At 39.4% G+C, this 20817-nt stretch overlaps 1 protein-coding gene across 1 annotated transcript in view; it reads left to right on the top strand.

The window, feature by feature from the left end:
* The first annotated feature begins 11529 nt into the window (after positions 1-11529).
* The window catches only part of Fam83b (family with sequence similarity 83 member B), a 101593-nt gene continuing 92305 nt past the window's right edge, over positions 11530-20817 (top strand). Inside the window, exon 1 of the mRNA XM_045155714.1 lies at positions 11530-11562. The gene's annotated coding sequence lies outside the window, so the exon portion shown is untranslated. The remainder of the gene's footprint in view (positions 11563-20817) is intronic.

The raw sequence follows: 20817 nt of genomic DNA, 5'->3' as shown, positions 1-20817 counted from the left end.
TTGGTGGGGCAGATTTTTTAGCTTATTTTTTTTTTAAAAATTAGTAAAGTACATAAAGACATGAACTGAGAATGAGCAAATGGAAATGTTAGATGCTTGAGGACAAACTGGAAAGTAGGACAAAGGAAAAATATTGGAGAGAAATCAACAGGGAAGATACAGTAAAGAATTCTTCCAGAGACTGCTGGACATGACGTGGCTGTTGCATTCATGACCTCACAGCAGCTGTCCTTACCTGCACAAGAGCTGCACAGTGTTGGATCCACTGAAATTCTTTCAATGTCTCTCACTGAAGAAAGATTAAAGGTTAATGATTTTGGAAGAAGGGGAGGGCATTTTCTTCAAGTTTATGATTCTCTGATAAATGAGCTCCACCTATGCTAATATAACCCACCCTAATTAAACTCAGTGGGTTGTAGACAAGCAAACATAAAAGAGACAATGAGAAGAGGTCAGATGAAGGGGTCAAGAGTTCACTGGGAGAGGAATAGGCTGGGGAAAATGGGATGATATTATGATCAAAAGGCATCATATACATGTATGAAAGTTGTCCATAAATAAAATAAATTGAAATATTATTGTATAAGCATGAAAAATGCCTAACAGCCATAACACTGGAAATTTGGTCTATGAGGATATTGCACTCAGCAATAATATGGAAGGGAAGGTATAAAATCAAGAAATTAGAGAAAATGATTTAGAATTTTGTAGTTGATAGTAATAATGAAAAAAATTAAGTGCCCCAATGCTTCTTATCTTTCTCAAAATTGAATTATCTTGTGTATGTGAATGTACCAGAACCTTGAAAAGAAATCTATGTTTAATATTGATTAATTTTACCTGTGGTTACTCATAGGTTTATCCAATTACCCTAGGCAGAAAAGAAAACAAGTCAAATAAAAATAGATTTTTTTTCCAACAATAAAGAAATTAGTCTAGTAAAGGAGACTAACATGAAATCAACGGTAATGCAGTGGAAATACACATATTTGTGCAACATTAGCAACAGAAATCATATGGGTGTTGAATTGTTGAAATGAAAGCCATCTGGATCATATATATCGCATCCCTGGACTCAAGTTAAAATTAAATACACCTTGCATTGAGTTCTTGAATGATATGTAATAGTTCAGAAGCACATGAAAGGTACAAAGTACACTGAGAGATACATGGGATAGCATTTTCAAACCTTATCTTCTGAATTATATTATGGTAGGTCATATTATAGGCAAGATTCCTTGTGGTTAATGTTTTCTAGTTAGGCACAGGCAGCCACATGTATTCTGTTTTTTCTAGTAGCAAAGTTGTTCTTTCATGCTATAGCAAATTGTCTAAAGCATGTAAGCTTAAAGTCAGAACTTCTGCTTAGAAACACTAATGGGAAAAGTGGGGCTGGGCAGATCACTCAGCAGTTAAAGGCACTTGCTTGAAAATTTTTTGGGTTGAGGGGGAAGCAAAACTAGATACTGAAGCTAGAGTATACTAAGTGCTATCTCACTAAATATATTCATACATTTTTTTCTGAAAACTTAAACTCAGCATCAGGGGGCTATCGGGTATTTCATTATTGTTGAGTCTGTATTTGTTTTGGGAGGATGTTTTGTTCAATTAATATCTGTCAGAGTGACTCATGATACCTGCTGTAACAATCATATCTAGTAGCTAATATCAAGAAAAGAACTTAGTGCCTTCAGGGTATTGCTCCTCAGCTTTTAAATTAGAAGTCTATTATCACAGTTCACATCCTCTTGATAACATTCAGCTGTGATCCTCCACATTGTATTTACAAAAAGAGGAAATGCTGATAGAATGCATTTTTCCCCCATCCATTGCTATATTTCAACTCCAAATGTCCAGCATTCACATTAGAAGCAGAGGTACCCTGCATGGATGGACACTGATATTCCCAGAAGTCATAGGTTATTCATTAAAAATCACAGTGCTAAGGGTGGGATACCTTCCTAGGAGTTGTCCTAACAATTGAGTTCACCATGAGTGGATGAAAGAAACAATGAATATAATAAGCCTGCTAGTTCTGCAAAGGTAGAGAGGGAAAGTAAGAAACCTTAGCATGCTGTAATCTGTAGAGAGGAGTAGTAAGGATGTCAATGATAGCCATGGAGGCAATTCCAAGTCACATTATGAGAGCCAAGAAATTTGATCAGAAAGTATAGAGTAGGAAGAGAAGACTGGATTAAAGTTACCCACACAGAATTGTTACAATGAGTTCTCATGTTCCAGAGCACAGTGGGTGATTATAATTCCCAACAATGTATTATGTACTTTATGACTAATTACAAACCATAAGTTTCAAATACTCCGATATAAAGGAAGGATAAGGGGCTGGAGGGATGGCTTCGTGATTAAAGCATTTGCCTACAAAGGCAAAGGACCCAGGTTTGATTCCCCAGGACCCACATTAGCCAGATGCACAAGGGGGTGCATGCATCTGGAGTTCTTTTACAGTGGCTGGAGGCCCTGGCACACCCATTCTCTCTCTTTCTTCCTCTCTCTCTCTCCCTCTCCCTCTTTCTCTGTCAAATAAAAAAATAAATAAAAATAAAATATTTTTTAAAAGTAAAAGAAGGATAAGGAGAGGGAAATGTTAATTACTCTGACTTTAGCAGTACAGACTGTGATTAAACATATTGCAATCAATAAATAATATAATTATGTGTTAATTTGAAACTGAATTTTACATGCAGTCAGAAAAGATGAGGCTAGCACTCAAGGTTTTGTCAACACACTTTATTTCAATATAGCATACTACATTTCAAGCACTAAGTAAGAGTAATAAAATAACCATATGCATCATTTAGGAATACACACATTTGTTTAACAAATAAGCAACAGTTTAGACTGAAATGAAAACAGTCAGCTGCACAGGACCCCAGAAGCCTGAGCTGCCGTAGGAATATCAAAACTTTAGCTCTGCTGGCAATATTGTATTTCTTCAAAAAGAAAAAAAAATTAGTGGTTACACGAATCATTTTTATATCATTCCCTATGAACTGAATATGTCTAAGATACATCACAAGTCAAAATAACAAATGTTGTTTTTAATGTCATGATGTATATTTCAGACACAATCTCTGCTTGGCTCCATGAGATAATTTAAACATACTTTTTTTTTTTTTTCTTAGAAAACAAGGAAAGCAGGAAAACAATCAAGCTGATTCCTATGGCTATATATAAAGTGTGGAGATATTGTGATTCCCAGTTATACTATGTGCTGAATACCAAGTGGGCCATATTAGTCTAGGTCAATCCCGCAGAGAAGGAGAGAAGGTTACACTTTCTCTGTTTCATTCTACTTCCTTCAGGTGTGGATCCTCAGCTCCTTCCATACTTTAGTAGCACAATTAGTGTGGATCCTCAGTTCCTAATACACTAGAGTAGCAAGTCTAATGTGGTGAGCTTGTGGACAAATGATGATTAAGAATGAAAAGAGTGACCTCTTTTTAAATGAATTTTAATTCTTTACTTTTGTAGTACCATTTGATGTTATTGGAAGAGGGGTGCAAGGGAGGTTTTATATGCATGTGGGGTGACAGTTGCATACATGTGAAGATTTAGAAATAGCATTTTTACTTGACATGAAAATTGGGATCTGAAGATGAGCCAAAATAGCTGACAATCCTCCCAATATTTATTATCATGGTTCAGCTTTAGTGCCATCTTGAAACCCATGTACTAACTACCTTTGATCTCAATTTAAATGATCAGGTTTGTTGGGTAAAATGCCATAATCACAGCTAACTAAGACTTTACCTAAGCCCCATCCTACCATGAAATCTCTCTGTCACCATTTCTGTTTTAGTCTGCTAATCAAATTCTTGAACTTGTCTACAGACCACAATGGATATTCCCCATAAATTTTTGTCATTGGTAATCAGCCAGTGTAAATCTCAACAGCCAACAGGTACTAAGCTTATTGAATACTTTGTTTTATGATAGGAGCTACTAGTTTCACCTTCTGAGGTGGAAAAAAAATCTCCCTGATTTAGCCAGTTCCTCATTCTGTGAGGTTCTCAAATAGCCCATGAATGGACACTAAAATTGATTATGAGTGTTACTGTTTGAAACCTGAAATGCCCCATTTGTGGACGACTTGTCCTGGGGAGACAAGAGCAAACATCTCTTCCCACCAGATAGGGCACAAATAACAGACAAAAGAAATGATGCCATCCAATGGTAGCTTAGTGAACCAGTAAGTTTATTGGAGTTACTTTCCAAAAGCACAGGGAAATGACATCCCTGGGTTTCCCTGACCGACTTGTAAGCACCTCTAACTATAAGTCTCCTCATTGCTTGCACTTGTCACTATTTATATAACCTTGGGTAGATTCCTTTGGGGATTGTAAGCTTTCTGAATATTCTAAGTTTTGTGCATCATAGCAAATAGCAATGAGACCTGATTGTTCAAAATACTATCTTATAAAATTATATACTTTTTTCCTTTTGATAAAACACTATCCCTTAATGCATTTTTCAACACAATATCATGTTGATTATATATTTTACTTTTCCTACATTTCTAAAGATATTTAGATCTTTTAGGAATATCTACTTAACTGAACTTCAGTGCTTCCTAGGTGATTCCTATTTAACATATCCTCTAGAAAATAAGTAGTTTTAGTAGGAATATAAAGGTAAAACATTGTTCAGAAATGTGCCTTCTTGGTTTAATTGCAAATATTTTCACTGTAAGGATTACATCAATAATGAGGGGATACTTTTTTCTTTTATTTTTGCAATAGAGTCTTGCTGTAGCCCAGGCTGACCTGGAACTCACTCTGTAGTTCTAGGCTGGCCTCAAGCACACAACAATCCTTCTACCTCTGCCTACTTAGTGCAGGGATTAAAGGTGTGCATTACCAAGCCTGGCTTAGGAGATACTTTTTGTAAATTTTTTTGTGTGTATTTTTATTTATTTATTTGAGAGCAACAGACACAGAGAGAAAAAGAGACAAAGAGAAAGAGAGAGAATGAGCATGCCAGGGCCTCCAGCCACTGCAAACGAACTCCAGATGCATGTGCCCCCTTGTTCATCTGGTTAATATGGATCCTGGGGAATCGAGCCTTGAACCGGGATCCTTAGGCTTCACAGGCAAGCTCTTAACCACTAAGCCATCTCTCCAGCCCAGGAGTTCTTTTGATACCATAAGTTTGATGTGATGAATGTAGACATCAATACCTTTAAAGCACATTGTCTCTTCCATGTGTACTTTTCAGTGTGATGTCGACCCTGAAGTTTCCAAAGGAAATTAAGGAATGATAGATATAAGAGTTAAGTAACAAAAGAGAAAGTATTCAAACATTTGTGGAGTAAAAGAGCATGTTCCTAGTAATAATCCATTTAATTCATTCTCTTGTGTATTATCTATTAATTTGACCCTTAATGTGCACTAACATTCGGTAGCAAACAGAAGCAGATAGATGTTCTCTAGGGAACAATGGGTTTGTTGGAAAGCAGAGAAGTTAGTCTTTTACATAAATAAGCCTAAAGTTATAATTATGGTAGATTTATAAAGGCAAAGTACATGGAAACTCATAAGTTCATGAGCCTAAAACTGACTTTGTCTATGAAGCCAGGAAAGTTTGCCATGGAAGGGACAGTTGAGTGCTGAACTCTGCAGGAGGAATTAGCTCAGAATAGATATTTTTTCTTAAATGGACAAAAATGTTTTTTTTTGCAATGTTTTCAATAGAAGAAAATGATATGGATATGAAATTCCCATCAATAGGGGAATGCCAACCACCTTACACAAACTTTGTGAAGAGATATTTGGCGCACATTCAAGGAATTAACTAGCTCTTTCTTTTGATATACAGGAGTTTCTGTGAACTAATTTTGAATGGGCAAAAGGAACATATAGTTTAAAAAAAAAACTTAGGAATAATTGCAGAGAGATATTTGCTCAAGGGAAATAGAGCTAAAGTAAGGCAAAGCTAAACATTCTAGGCAGGATGGACCGCATGTACCATTTCCATGATGAGGAAGAAAGCTTGGGGAATATGTGAACCAAGAGGAGGTTAATGGTGCCAGAGCTCAGAAAGTGAGGACATGAGATGTATCTTTGGACACGCGGTAAACGTAACAGATGGATTAACAAATTAGATAGGTCAGGCAATGCAATGGAAGACTCCTTAACCACTGAAGGTATGTTTTACACCTTTGAAATATTTTTTTCATTACTTAAAGTTGGTATGTTATCGCTAGATTAATCTTACAGAATAATCAACATATCTTTGGATCTAAGACACTAGCTTGGCATAAAGAAAATAAACCATTCTAGATTTCCAAGTTACTCTCCCCACCTTTCTGAAGGTTTTCTTGATTGAATGCATGCAATTTGGTTCTCAACTCTGACCTAATACATTTTCAGAGTTTGAAATAAATATTTTGTAACTACTGCTTATGAAGCATAATGAAATTCATTGATAATATATTTATTTATTCGAGAGAGGAAAAAACTGTGTGAGAGAGAAAGAGACAGAGAGATAGAGAGAGACACTATGTGGACATTATGTGTGTGTGTGAGAGAGAGAGAGAGAGAGAGAGAGAGAGATTTGGCATCCATGGGCCTCAAGCCACTGCAAATGCCACACCCCATGCACCACTCTGTGCACCTGGCATACGTGGGTAATGGGGAATTCTTCCTGGGTCCTTGGGCTCCTTAACAAGCTCCTTAACAGCTAAACCATCTCTCCAGCTCAATATTTTTAACCTATACATATAATTTAAAAAGAAGTGCTATCACTTACATGTATTATAAATGATAGAAATTTGTAACAGGGTTATATTTTCAGCATATAAGTATTCATATACTATATATGCAAGAAATAAAATGGACAGATGTTTCCGTGAAGAGAGGGGGAGACTGACTGACTTTATTGGTATCTTTGCAGCAAATTTGTTGATGCTATCATCTACAACATGTTGAAGAGCTGGATTCCTGGAATGCAGAACAATTAAAATTTGGCTGATTATTTTTTATTTGGATTTAAGTCCTAAATGTGAGTTATTAGAGATGCTGTGATCTTCTTCCTGCCTGGCAGGACATCAAATAACTTTCTATCATGAAGCCCACGTTATAGTGCATTGTCATTCATTCCTCCACTCCAAATGACAGTCAATCCTTATGCCACTGCAATGTTTTATAAATGTCACTGGTGAGGTGGTGCTTTTAATACCACTGACCTGACTAGAAAAGAACATACTGGACAAGTAAAACTATGTCTGAAAAATTCAGTATCATATAGTCACACATTGGCAGATGTCATAGAAGGATTACATTTTATTTTGAAGAGCCTGGAATTGGACAATGTAAAAATAGAAATGGGTCATGAATGCAAGTTAACCTGGAGGAAAAGAAGGACTGGCGGCACTGCAGGCTGGTGATCTGATGAGCAGAGATGGGCAAAGGTGTGGGGCATAGAGAAATGTATTTCTGGGGATTGGCTTCCTGCCTGTATCCCTAAATTCGCCTTCCAGAAAATGATGATGGCATTGCAGTTTACTGCTGCTCCTTTTTCTTTGTATATATCTGTCTGTCTATCTCTTACTTATAAAAATGGATCTTAAATCGTGGCTCACTAAACTACAGGCCAGGTGTGTAGCAACTTGAAGGACAAGAATGATAGCCATGGATGCATTTCTACATAATGAAAGCAATAAACCATAGGAAAGGATGTCTGCAGTTATGTTGGTAATGTTGGCCATCACGATTTTGACATATTGTGTTAAAATACCTTTGACAATAGCTATCCAGACATACCTGCAACTATGAAAAATAGCTAAGGACTTTCCAAAAGTTGTGTTTAATATTCTGAAAGGTACCTACAGAGGGCATTTTTTTTTTTGTCATAGTATCAAAAGATTAATGGATACTCTTAAAATAACATAATTTTAAAAATCAGGACTTTGTACTCAGTATCTTCCATTATCCTACTCTATGTCCCGTTCTACCACCTAATTGCATTATGATGGACTGCATCAGTAAATACTGGCAATATTCTTGAAGTTATTTATGCCTACTGTAAAAACGTAAGCAGAGAATATTCTCATCTGTTGGATCTACCACAGAGAAAGAAAGGATGAAATACGTTCATCAAAGCTAATAAGTTTATCTACTAAAAGAAAAGGACCATGATATTTTGCTATGGTAATTAGGTGATCTTATTCCTCTTTAACTCGGTCCTTAAAATGATTTGTTACACTCACCTAACCTGCTACAGATATTTCCATATTAAAAGAAAAAAATGCCCACACACTGTGCTTTAATTTTGAAGGACAGAGAAAGTACAGAGTACAATAATATGTTTCCTATTCTTCTAAAGGAACTTAGTGATGGTGGTGAGAGGGTACGGTGGAGACAGGGTGAGGAGAAAAAGAACAGAAAGAGGAAAACTTTTTAGTCTTATTATGAACATAGTTTCATTTAACTATGAATATCCACAAATCTTTCCACAAATGTTTGACTATTTTTTGATTATAAATGGCAAGGTTGGGGCTGGAGAGATGGCTTAGCGGTTAAGCGCTCGCCTGTGAAGCCTAAGGACCCCGGTTCGAGGCTCGGTTCCCCAGGTCCCACGTTAGCCAGATGCACAAGGGGGCGCACGCGTCTGGAGTTCGTTTGCAGAGGCTGGAAGCCCTGGCGTGCCCATTCTCTCTCTCTCTCCCTCTATCTGTCTTTCTCTCTGTGTCTGTCGCTCTCAAATAAATAAAAAATTAAAAAAAAAATGGCAAGGTTGTTCAGTATTCATGAAAACATAAATGCACACACACAAATCAAGGCAGAGAAATACAATATTTCTAGCTATGTTGTGCTATGCTATGCTAATCTTTCTATTTTCTGCACCGAGTGCAGCCTGGTAGGATAGTGTTCCTATAGAAAAATCTCTAATTTTTCCATCTCCTGCCCCAACCACAGCCTGGTATGATGGCTTTCCAACAGAAAATTCTCCATAAATGTGTTGAATCAATATAGCTGAATTATAATTTATGTAACAGTTCTAATATGACAGATATATGAATGATTATGACACTAAAAGGATTTTCACAGGAGTCTTACATTAAGTGTGTCAAGACTATTCAACTGATGTGATGATTCATCCAGCTATAGGTTTTTCCAGCATTTTAACATTTTGCCCCTGCATCTCCCTCATAGGCCCATGACCATCTCGTGACTTAATATGCACTCAGTTCAACTTCAAAAGTCCCCATAACCTTTACCAGTCTGAAGACTGCTCAAATTTCCATAGTCTATTCTGAGACTCTAAGTCTCTTCTGAGACTCAAGGCAAGTCACCTAACTGAAAGCTACTATAAAACTAATAAGCAAGTTGCAGACTTCCAATGTACAATTGCACAGAGTAAACTTATCATTCCAAAGGGAAGAATGGGAGCAAGTCAAGGAAATACTGGGCCAATTCAAGACCAAAACCATCAGGGCAAACAAAAGTCCTGCAACTTCAAGTTCTGCACCTGGGGCTTATGATGGCCTCCCAGGCTCCAAAGTGCTTGGATAGACCACCTGCTTCTCCAGCTTCACTGCCTGGTGCACACATGGCCTCTCTCTGGGGCCAGTACCTCTCAGTTCTGGCATTTCCACTATCCTGGGGTCTCCACTGCAACTTAGGCTTTATTTCTCAGCATTATTCAGAAGTCTTCTGGTAGAGAAATCAACCCTGGCACACATAGACTGGTCTTGTCAATGTTCTGGAATTGTGGAACAAGGCCCTCTCAATTTTCCATGCAGTGTCCCTTCAAAAGAAGTACCAAGGGGACAATGCTGTCAAGTTTTGATGTCAACTTGAGAAGGAGCCTGGCCTCCCTGGATAACAGTTGGATTGTTTGTAATCTGTGTGCCTTTGAGGTTGATCCTAAAGAAACAAGTATGTATTAGTTTTGAGCAGAGAAACCCTTTAATGACATTCTCAATTGATGCTCACTCCTTTCAAATAAGGTTAGATTTTCACAAGATGGAGCCTGTAATGCATGCCTACAAGGCATTTTTTATATTGTCCCAGTGGAGAGCATCAGCTGTCTCTTTTATTGCTGCTAATTCCTTTATTTGTAGCTGCTTTAGAATCTGCTTTATCTGCAGATGTAACTTAGATCATGCTACTTTCCTCACTAAATTATGTCCTCTCACTAAAGACCTGAATGAGGAGAGCATGAGTAGCTATGACAGCCTGAATGATATCCTGTCCTGAGATTTCTTACATCAAACAAATTAGACAATTACATTTGACGTCAATTTCACTCAAGTTCTCTGGACACAGGCAAAATTGCAGCTGGATTTTTTTTTTTTTTTTTTTGCCAGAATATATCATGAAAAGCCCTCAGCTAGTCCCTGAAAAGGTCCTTGTTCCCCTCTGAACTTGATGAGCTGGCCCTCCACTATCTGTGTTTCTCTGGACCTTCTGCTCTTTCAAACTCCCACCAGAACGTGTCTAGCTATTCACAGCATTCTAGAGCTTTTCTACCCCAACATCCAAAGTCTTCCTCACTGCTTCTGCAAACCAGTCCAAAAGGGCTGGAGAGATGGCTTAGCGGTCGCTTGCCTGTGAAGCTTAAGGACCCTGGTTCGAGGCTCGGTTCCCCAGGTCCCACGTTAGCCAGATGCACAAGGGGGCGCACGCGTCTGGAGTTCGTTTGCCGAGGCTGGAAGCCCTGGCGCGCCCATTCTCTCTCTCTGCCTCTATCTGTCTTTCTCTCTGTGTCTATCGCTCTCAAATAAATAAATTAAAAAACAAAACAAAACAAAAAACAGTTCTAAAGACTCAAGAGTCAGGTTTATCACAACAACAGCCCCACTTCTTGGGAGGGAGGGAGGGAAGGGACGGAGGGAGGAGGGAAAGAGAACATGAAATGGAATGGGCAAAGTAGGGTCACTAGCTGCTGCAAAGGACTTAAAACATGTTGTCTCTTTCCAACCAGGGCATTTGGAAATTAGCACCTAAACTTTGCTGACTTTTGAATTCTGCTCTTAAATCAACTAGTAGCCAGGGAATCAGTTGTATTGGAGGAGGTCTAAGGCAGGCTGCTGATCCAAAGGTGGTCCGACCTCAGGTCTGAGACTCCTGGTCCCCGCCCCCCCCCCCGGGGGGGGGCATCGCAGATGAGTCACAGCACCACAGTCCTGCTCCAAGAGGTCCACCTTCTTTCCAGGTGAGGGTCGCTGTCATCCTGAGGCTCTTCCGTGACCCAGGTGCCTGGACTTGTACCTGCCTGACAACACCAGGCCGGTAGGAAAGAAAGGCTGTTTTGTTTGCCGGTGGAGGGCTGGGTTCTTTGGAGTTCAGACAGGTTCTGCGGGCGCTCCCTGGCTGGTGTGACAAGACTTCGGACTTGTCACGACTCGTCCCACCCCCTCCCAGGACTGCGCTCCGCACCCAGGCCCCAGGGGGCGCGGTCCCGGGACGGGCTTCCCTCCTTCGACCTGACGCTCCGGTGAGTCCCCTCCCCGCTCCCTCCTCCTCCTCCTCCTCGGGCTCCTGGGACGCGGACGGTCGGCGGCGGCAGCGGAGGCGCGGGGCCGGAGCGCGGAGCGCGGTGAGCGGAGCGCAGGGCTCGGCGGGGCGGGGGCAGCCTGGAGGCCCGCGCGGGGAGGCGCGCGCCCGGGGTGGCCGGAGGTGGCAGCCGTGGTCCCTCCCTCTGCGCTCACTTTTCCTGCTTCATTGTCCCGCCGGTGCGAGTGACCCGGAAAGTTTGAAAACTTGTCTTGCGCGACACGTTGGGGCCTCCGGACAGGCGCCACCCGCGGAGATGGCTGGTTCGCTGGTCCCCTCTTCCCTCCGGCAGGACCAGCGGGGAGGAAAAGTGGGCAGAACCTTGAGGGAAGGAGGAAGAGTGATGGAGGAAGTGGATCAGGAAAAGCATTCCCTGGGACCCAGTGTCTTGTCTGTAGGTTGGTAGGTCCTCCCCCCACCCCATTTTTTAAAATGTCCACTTGGGTAGTCTGTGACCTGACTGAGTTCTTCATAGGGCTCAGGAACTTTCCAAAGTTTAGAACCTGCTCTAGGTTGTGGTGACCATAAGAGCAGGAGAAAGAGCCTAGCTGTTGGAGGCTGCTCCTGGAAAGGCTCTGGGTCTTTAGGCCTGTCCCCTGAACTGTTGTCCAAGGTGAGCGAGGAGGTGGGCAGCGGTAGTCATTGCTGGAATCATGTGCGTAGACGTGGTGCTTCATAGGGCGGAGAGTGGGAGGCTTTAGGAGTGCTGGCAGCTTTGCTTGCAGTGATAAGGTTAAGGATCTCCAATCTAGAAGTGGGTGTGAAAACTCAAGAGACCACAAGAGTGAGAAGAAGATACACTGGGTTAGAAGCAGTGCACAGCTCATTTTCAAAACTTTCTTTATTAAATATCATGCCAGGTTACTGGCAGGCACCTCCCTTCTTTTCTCATCTCAACAAGCCCAAGAGCCCAAGGACATCTATGACTGATGCTGAATCAGTGCTGACAGGCCTTGGGAATGGGGCAGTTGATGAAAGGAACTTAGAAGAGAAAGCAGCTTTTTAGTTTAGCAAAATAACTAGGAAGCGTGTTTACCAGGAAGACCCAGGGCTGTAGGGTGTGGTTTAGGGGTATGGCTCTTTTCTTCTTCTGTTTACCCAGAGCTCCAAGAATGATGGAAATCTCCAAATCTTCAGATTGTGAATTCCAATCCCTTGTTGTTGGGGCTAGGACAGGCGTGTAGGGGACTATGCCTATTAAGGGTGTTGGCTGTATCCTACAGAGCCTGCCTGAGGCCATGGGTGGATCTACCTTTAGAGCTGGCAGGCTCCAGAGTACAGATGCTCAGAATATATTGTGGGAAGCATCACCAATTGAACAGTTGGTGAAAGGGATTGCATAGATAGAGATGAGCCACACCCCTGGTGCTGACTCAGTAATGTTTTCTGTGATTATGGTCTTGACATTATTATTTTATAAGCAACAAAACTGTTGGAGTGCATTCATTAATTTTCACTGTACTCTCCTTCCCTCTTGCAACCAAATTCCTCATGTTTACTGTGGAGGATCATTCATTATTTCTTGACTTTTCTCACCCTGCTGCAAATCACCTACTTGCAACCTGTTCACTACATTAAAACTTATCAAGTTCACGAAACATCACTGTACATTTGTGTGTATAGAATATTGTGGTGAGTCTGATGCTAAGGAAGCAGAGGCTGCTAGGAGGAAGCCTTTTGAAAAGGGTCCACTTAGTGTCATTTGATTAATGATTTCTAAAATTTCAAGTTGTCCTTATTTAGCTAGTTAGGTAATATGTATGGTTGTCCCACTGCAACTTGCAAATGAGAGTGTCTTAGGTGCCACAACTCAGATCTGTTAACTATCATACCATTGCTAAAGAGAGTGTCCTAGGTGTGTGCCATAACTCAGATTTGTTAACTCTCATACCATTGCTAATGTTGAAATGCACATTTTTTTCACTTAGTTTCTACTCTATAGTGAAATGTGTTTTAAAACTTTCTTGATGAAATTTTCATTTGAAAATATGAATCACTCATAATCATGGAATTGTATTCTCTGCAGAACGGAGGATTAAGAGGTCTGTAGATAAAATTTTGTACAAATAGCACTTAAGCTCCATTAGAATCAAAGACAATGCTTCTATGGAAACACACACTGTAGCTTTAAAAGGAAGCCTCTAAATGTTGAGGTGGCAGTGCACATGTACCCTTCCTAGAAGTATCCCAGCATTCATAAGCAGGGCATATTTTGTAGGAAGGAGGTCATTGCTAATTGTCTTCAAGCTGATAGCTCTGGTCTGATAGAAGCTAGGGGAATGGAGGCTGCAGTGGAAAAAGTGTGTGGAGGCAGGCTGGAGGACAAACTGGGAAGGGTGTGTGTTAAGGAACAGAAGGCTAACTTATATAGGAGGGAGGGAGGAGTGGGGGCTGAGGAGGAAAAGAATATCTCCTTCCCAGGAGGAGGAGGCACAGCGTAAAAAAAAAAAAAAAGATCTCCAGTGGCTGTCATGCTATGGGGAAGGTCAGTGGGGAAGGGGAAATTCACTGAGCATGCCTATGTTGGGAAGTTCTTAAATTACTTAATGGCGGATAATTTGAGGAAACATTTCCTCTGGGTACATTTAATTACTGTGTGTGTATTTTGTTTTTATCTCTCAGAAACGTTTTAATAAACTATGTTTTAAAACAACCTGTAAAGCTCTATGAAAGTCAAACACAAAAATATTTTGCAAGGGGAAATGTATAACCCAGTACCTAAAATATAAATAAAAATGATAATTGTACCTTATGTTAAATAAAATGTTAAATATAATTTCTAGTATTTAACAATATTTTATTTATTTATGAGAGAGAGAGAGAAAGAAAGAAAGAGACAGAGGGGAAGAGAGAATGGGTTCACCAGGACCTGCCGCCACTGCAAATGCACTCCAGACTCATATGCTACCTTGTGCATATGGATTTATGTGGGTACTGGGGAAATGAACTTGGGATCCTTGGTTTTGCTGGCAAGATCCTTAACCACTAAGCAACCACTCCAGCCCTCCATCTAGCATTGGTTTACATTTAAAATTATTTCTTTCACCATAAAGATAACGCACAATGATTGTTGAAGCTAAAGATGTGCCACATTTGGCAAATTTAAGGAATTCCAGCTTTGCTTAAATTAGATTCAACTTACAGAAAAATTTAAGTTTTCCATTTTCTAAAAAACGTAGAAGTTCAGGTTGTATTATAATGTGCAAATAACTGTAGAAGTAAGACAGTAAAAAGTACATATACATATACAGATATATATGTAGTATCAAAACTATATGACAAGTTAAAGGCCCCAAAGTATAGTAGTTGAAATGTGTGATCATTGATGGATAAAAGACTGGAATTACAAAAAATCTAAAAGATATTTTGAATGTCAAGGTCTATATGGAAGAGTCCAGGCTGTTCAAAGATCAAAAGACATAAGTAGTAAGCCACTCACACATTCTCCTGCCTTCTTTTAAAAGAAACTCAGTAGGCAAAACAGTACTGAATAACATTAAAATTTCAGCATGTGTCTGTAATTTCTATGACATGCCAAAAATGGCCCTCCATATACACTAAAAGTAATAGAAAACATGTTTTGGTACAAAAGCAGTGATTTCTTGCAGTAGTCTGCCAACTCACATATAACCACACTTAATTGCATTTTCTAAGGAATCACTTACTTTGGGTACATATTCAGAGCTGTGATTCAGAGTGCTGCTAGGAACATTGGGTTTTTCAACTGTATGGCTTTGCACACTTTGCTTGCACAGTAGTATCACTGCCATGTAGCATGTTAAGTCTTGTATGTAAATGTCCTATAATTATAAATGTAAGATGAAAAAAAAAGGGAATACAACATTTATAAGGTCAATTCATCCAAAATTTAGATCTGAGTCCAAAAAGTTGAAGCTATATCCTTTGGGTATCCTAAGTAGGTGTGCAGCGGTACCACACATAAGTGAACTGATTAAGTCATTGATTGAGTTAGAGAAACTGATCTTTTTGTTGTTGTTGTGTTGATTATAATGATGATGATGGAGTTAGGTCTTACTTTAGTCCAGGGTGACCTGGAACTCACTCAGTGACCTCAGGCTGTCCTCAAACTCACAGTGATCCTCCTACCTGAATCTTTGTAGTGCTGGGACTAAAGATGTGTATCACAGTATCCATCCTAAACATCATGTTTTAAATTTTGAAACAATAATATAGTGATGACATTTGTGGTGGTTTGAATTTAGTGTCTCTGATAAACTTATGTGTTCTGAATGCTAGGTCCCCAGCTAGTAGCAATTTGGGAGAGATGTGTTTCTGGAGGCAGAATTTGGGCGTGCTATAGTCCAGCTCCCCATTGCGAGAGCTCACCTCACTCTCTTGCTACTATTTGTCAAAGTAGTGGTCATGAAACTTCCTTTTGGAACTGTAAGCCAAAATACACCGTTTCTTCCCAACAGTTGCTTTTGAGTGTTTTATCCCAGCAATGTGACATTAACTGCAATATCATTATCCCCCAAATAATTTATTTTGTGTACATTTTATGAGTAATTTTCTTGATTGAGACAGTGAAGGGTTTAAACTGAAGCAGAAAGCAGATATGTACATATACACATGGAAGAGAGATGAGTTATGTTCATTTAGGAATATGCAGTACAGGAATTGCTGCACGTTAGCTTCAGCTCTTTGGGAAAAGCTAAACTGATATAGAGGAGCTTGCCTTTGAAATCACAGCTCAGAGCTGCAAAACAGTAAAAAAACAATGAAATAAAATAACCCTCAAGATTTATGCATTTGCATAATACATATAAATAAAACATATACGGACACAAGTCATGGAAAGCAAATGCGAGCAATGATAGCCACGATGCTAGGCAGCTGTGCTGCCCCTTCTCCCTTATTGCCATGCTGGCTTGGGCTTTAAGGGAAAATGAAAGTGAAACACAAGAGTCCAGGAGTGGATTAGAGGTGTGTCTGGAACCTGTAAACACCAGCTTTGTTTCAATAGTCCATGACAGGTCCCAGAACTGACTCTGTTCTTAAGAACACACAAAGCCAAGACATCCATCCATTCAAACCTAGCACCAGCTTCCACATTAAAGGCTGTGCATATATACATGCCTAGTTTATCGACAGCCACATAGGCAAATGCTCTGTAAACAAATGAGAGGAGCCAAAAAGTTTACTGAAATATTGAGTCTGAGCTAGAGGGGTTAATTTTCTATTCAGATGTTTGTTGAGAGTTTTTTTTTTTTTTGGGGGGGTGTAAAACAGAACTAAATACTTTAGTTAAGTTATGCCATAGCTGTCTTGACAAGCTTGATAAATAGCCACTCCCAAGGGAAAAGTTTAGTAGGCATTGGGTTTACTGTAGAGATTCTCCTTTTTGATGAATTTCTTTACTCAAGTTAAAGCTACAGACTTTCCAAGCCAGATATATTATAAACATTTAATTTGGTGGGCTTTCTAGCTGAATTCATTTGTCTTCACTTATGCCATTTCCACAGAATGATTCCTGTTTTATTCTTAGACTGCTCTTCTGCTGTTGTGCTTCTTTGTCTTGTTGTACTTTCCCAACATAACTAAGCAAAATATGCTTTTATTTGTGGTTGTGAGAGTATCATCTGCAATAATAGTCTTATAGATGATAAAGCATATGATTTAATTTTGTAGATAATTAGGAAACAGAAAAGTAGAATCTCTTGATGTGTCTGTATATTCTTTCCCAAGTTGGCTTCATTCCTGAATGGTGCTACTCCAGCAGCTCAAGAGAAATAAATATCTCTAGTACTGAGCAGATCTCAGGTTCTCACTTGTGCTAGTCCTGCAGTTGAACTTTCCAAAGGTCAAAATTGAGAGCCTCAGAGACCACTTAGTGTACCTTTCACATTACAAATGAGAAACCTGCTGCCCAAAGAAGCAATAGTTTCATAGAGGTCACAGTTACTCAGGGACAGGATCTAAGTCACCAGCCTTTTACCCACTAGACTAAAATTGTGCCTTAGGTAACCAACAACACAGTGTGAGAGCTTAAAAGCCTGGATCTTCTGCAGGTCTCAGAGGGTAACATGCCAGACATAATCCACTTGATCACTAGAACAAGCATAGGAGTGGGGGTTGCCTTTCAGTTTTGATAAATATGTTTTCTTGTTATACATACTTTTAGGCAAAGGCCATACCAATATTTCAAGTACTTTAAGGCAAATGTTTTCTCATTCAGATCCTCTTTGCACATTACTAAAGTAGTCAAAGAAAGCAGTGTTTTGTAGCCTTACATTCAGGGATCCTAGAATAAAGTTTGAACTCTATCCTTTGCTAGTAGTATATAGCTTTTGCTTTCTTTCCTTAATTAAGGACTTTAATATATGATACAGTAATTTGATCATGTTCCAGGTCCTCCATCCTTTCTTATCCCCTCTTATCTGCCCTCATCCCCTGAGGAGCCTCTTCGTTCAAGGTATTCCCTCCTTTCTCCTATTGTCTTATTCTTTTCATCCTCTTCCAAAATGTTGATAGGATCAGAACCAAGTGGATCTTGTGGGAGTATTGATCCCCACAAGGTAGTAATGGATACACCTGCCAGTTCATGTCAGGAGGATACAAAAATACATTTTTTTGCAGACTTTAATTTTTTTTCCTAGATGAAACATTTGTTGAAAGTGCTTCAATACCATTTTAAGAGTTAATAGTGGAACATATGTTTATTATAGTTTTCTGAAGCTTTTGCTCTGAAAATATCATTGTGTCCAAAACCTATTTTCTTTAATACATTTAGAAGGTAGGACAGAAGTGCAGATGATTTGAGTTCAATTTTCACTCCCAGGAGCACTTGTTTATGGTGGACTTTTTGTCTAAATATATCTTTGCTATAAATTTTTCTCAGTAAAGTTCTATCTCTGAGGTTAGAGATACTGAACCTGACTGCCTGCAACATTTGGGGAATGATGGGTGGATGTTGTGAAGCAAGAGAGCCAAGACTAAACAATAGAAGAGGGGGAAAGTCTCCTTATTATTTCTCCTTTATAATTTCAAAGTAAGTATAACTAGGCAATTCTTTTTGTAAGAGAATAGATTATTCCAAGACAGCATTTTTGGGACACTACACTAATAAATTAGAACATACCAAATTCAGTGGTGTTGAGGAGCCCCAGTGTCCATTGGGAAATAGCTGTTTCACATGATAGATACTTCATGTTAAATTGAGTAGTCTAGAAGACCTCTCTAAGAAGATGAAATTAGCAATATATGTCAGTAAGTAAGCGATATACACATGAGACATATCAGGAAGATGGAAGTAAGTAGTTTGAGATCTTGAAGTAGAGATGAACTGGGACATTAACTGTAAAGGTGAAAACCCTTTTGCATATCTGGGGGAGGTGTGTCAATACTAACTGTACATATGGGTCCAGCATGTAGGTTAACCAGTGGGTCTGAAGACTTGTGAGTCATCTGTGCATGTAAAATAGGCTGAGCTCATTCTGAGAGAGCAGTGAGAGTAGAGTAACAAGAGGCATAGACAGAGCTCTGGCATCCAAACTATGACCACAAGAAAACAAACAGGTTTGGTGACCTTTGAAGGTCATTCTTAGCCATTCCTAGAACCCAGCATTTAGAATATCACATCAGTGATTTTTCAGATACCATGGGACTAGTAATTACTACAGTTTAAAAAATATCACTCCACTCCTGAAGTGTTTGTGAGAAAAGCTTTAATCGTTAGTCTGTAGCCTGTCTTGACTACTTTCACTGTGGAGATAAACATTCTGCATGAGTCCAGAATCTAAGCTTCTAGCTAGGGGGTTGACTGGGTACTGAAGCATCATGGTGTTTCCTCAAGTTGTAACACGTAGTCCCAATTGGGCCAGAGTCTATTCTGGAATATATGGTTTGCTCTAGTCTTACTTTAATGATATGCCAAACCTCCATAATAATAACTAATTTAAATAGTCAGAATTTTTTTCCTGTTGAGATGCATTTTCATTAAAAACAGAACCAACACAAGAAACTCAAGAGAAGTTAGTCATGGTTTACATTTCCTTTGTATCACTATTATGTTGAAAAATACAATTTAGAGCTTCATTATGATTAAAAATGTGCAGAAAGTATAGAATTATTTTAACATAATAAAGAAATGGAAATACAAATTGTCAGGGTAATTCCCAAAAGACACTTGGTATCTTGTTTGGACAAGGCTCATTCGAAACTGGTATTTGTTTTCTTGGTATTCTTGGTATTACTGTGGTATTCACTTGCCTCCCAACAAAGGAGTGTTTGAAGTGTTTCCAGTTATTCTTTCAGAAGACCTGTGATTTTGTTTATTACCAAAGCATGTCTACTTAGTAGAAACAAATATGTGTTTAAATCTTAAAAGGTTCAGCATTGGTATTTATTTTAAATGGAGACTGCAGTATTTTCTGGTGTCATACTTTAGTTAACTCTCACTTGGCTAACTTGAGTCAATAGGGAGGTATATTACTAGCTTATTAGTTAACAACTATGTGGTAGGCATTAAACATTTGCTAAATAGGTATAATTGTTGCCCTCATAAAGCTCACTGAAAAGGGTAGAGCATGGTCGTTGACATCAATCTGCAGGGGGCTCTGGGCTGTGCTACTTTCTGTGATGCTCTTTTGTTAGTGGGCTTCTTACTTTGCCCCAGTTAGATACACACGGTTCCTTTCTTATTTCACTTTCCATTTTCTATATTTACTTTCCTGCAGGTGACCAGACCTTTACCTTCTGGATCTTCTGCATGTGCTGTGTGTTGCTTTGCAAGGATTTTAATCAGATTTATATGCGGAGCACCATACTTTATTTCAGCTAGCTAAAGTTAAAAGTGACTATTGAGGTAGTTTTTTTTTTTAATTACTTTTTCTCAATTATAAAGTAGTATGTATTCATTAGTAAACATAAGCTAATTGTAGAAAAGTGTAAAGAGGTTTCAACAAATAAAATCAGGGGCTTGGGAGATGGCTCAACAAATAAAGCATGGCTGTGCCAGCACGAGGATGCCAAGGATCCACATAACTCCCTGGTGGGTTTGCAAGTGGTCTGTAATCCCAGCACTCTGGCAACGGGGGCAGGGAATCTGCAGGGTTAGGTGAGTAGCCTAGATATGTAGGCTCACATTGTGTGTGCATCCATGCCCATACACAACCATGCCACAACACATACACATAAACATATACATGCACACACAAAAATTAAAAGTCTGAAATGAAATCACTTGCAGAACCACCACCTAAAGAGAATCACCTTCACCAGCTGGGCATGTGCCACATGTCTGTGATCCCAGCACTTGAAAATTAGAAATACAAAGATC

The sequence above is a fragment of the Jaculus jaculus genome, chromosome 8, assembly GCF_020740685.1.
Source record: "Jaculus jaculus isolate mJacJac1 chromosome 8, mJacJac1.mat.Y.cur, whole genome shotgun sequence".
In the NCBI taxonomy this organism is placed as follows: Eukaryota; Metazoa; Chordata; class Mammalia; order Rodentia; family Dipodidae; genus Jaculus; species Jaculus jaculus.
This window is presented reverse-complemented; position numbering and strand designations above follow the sequence as displayed.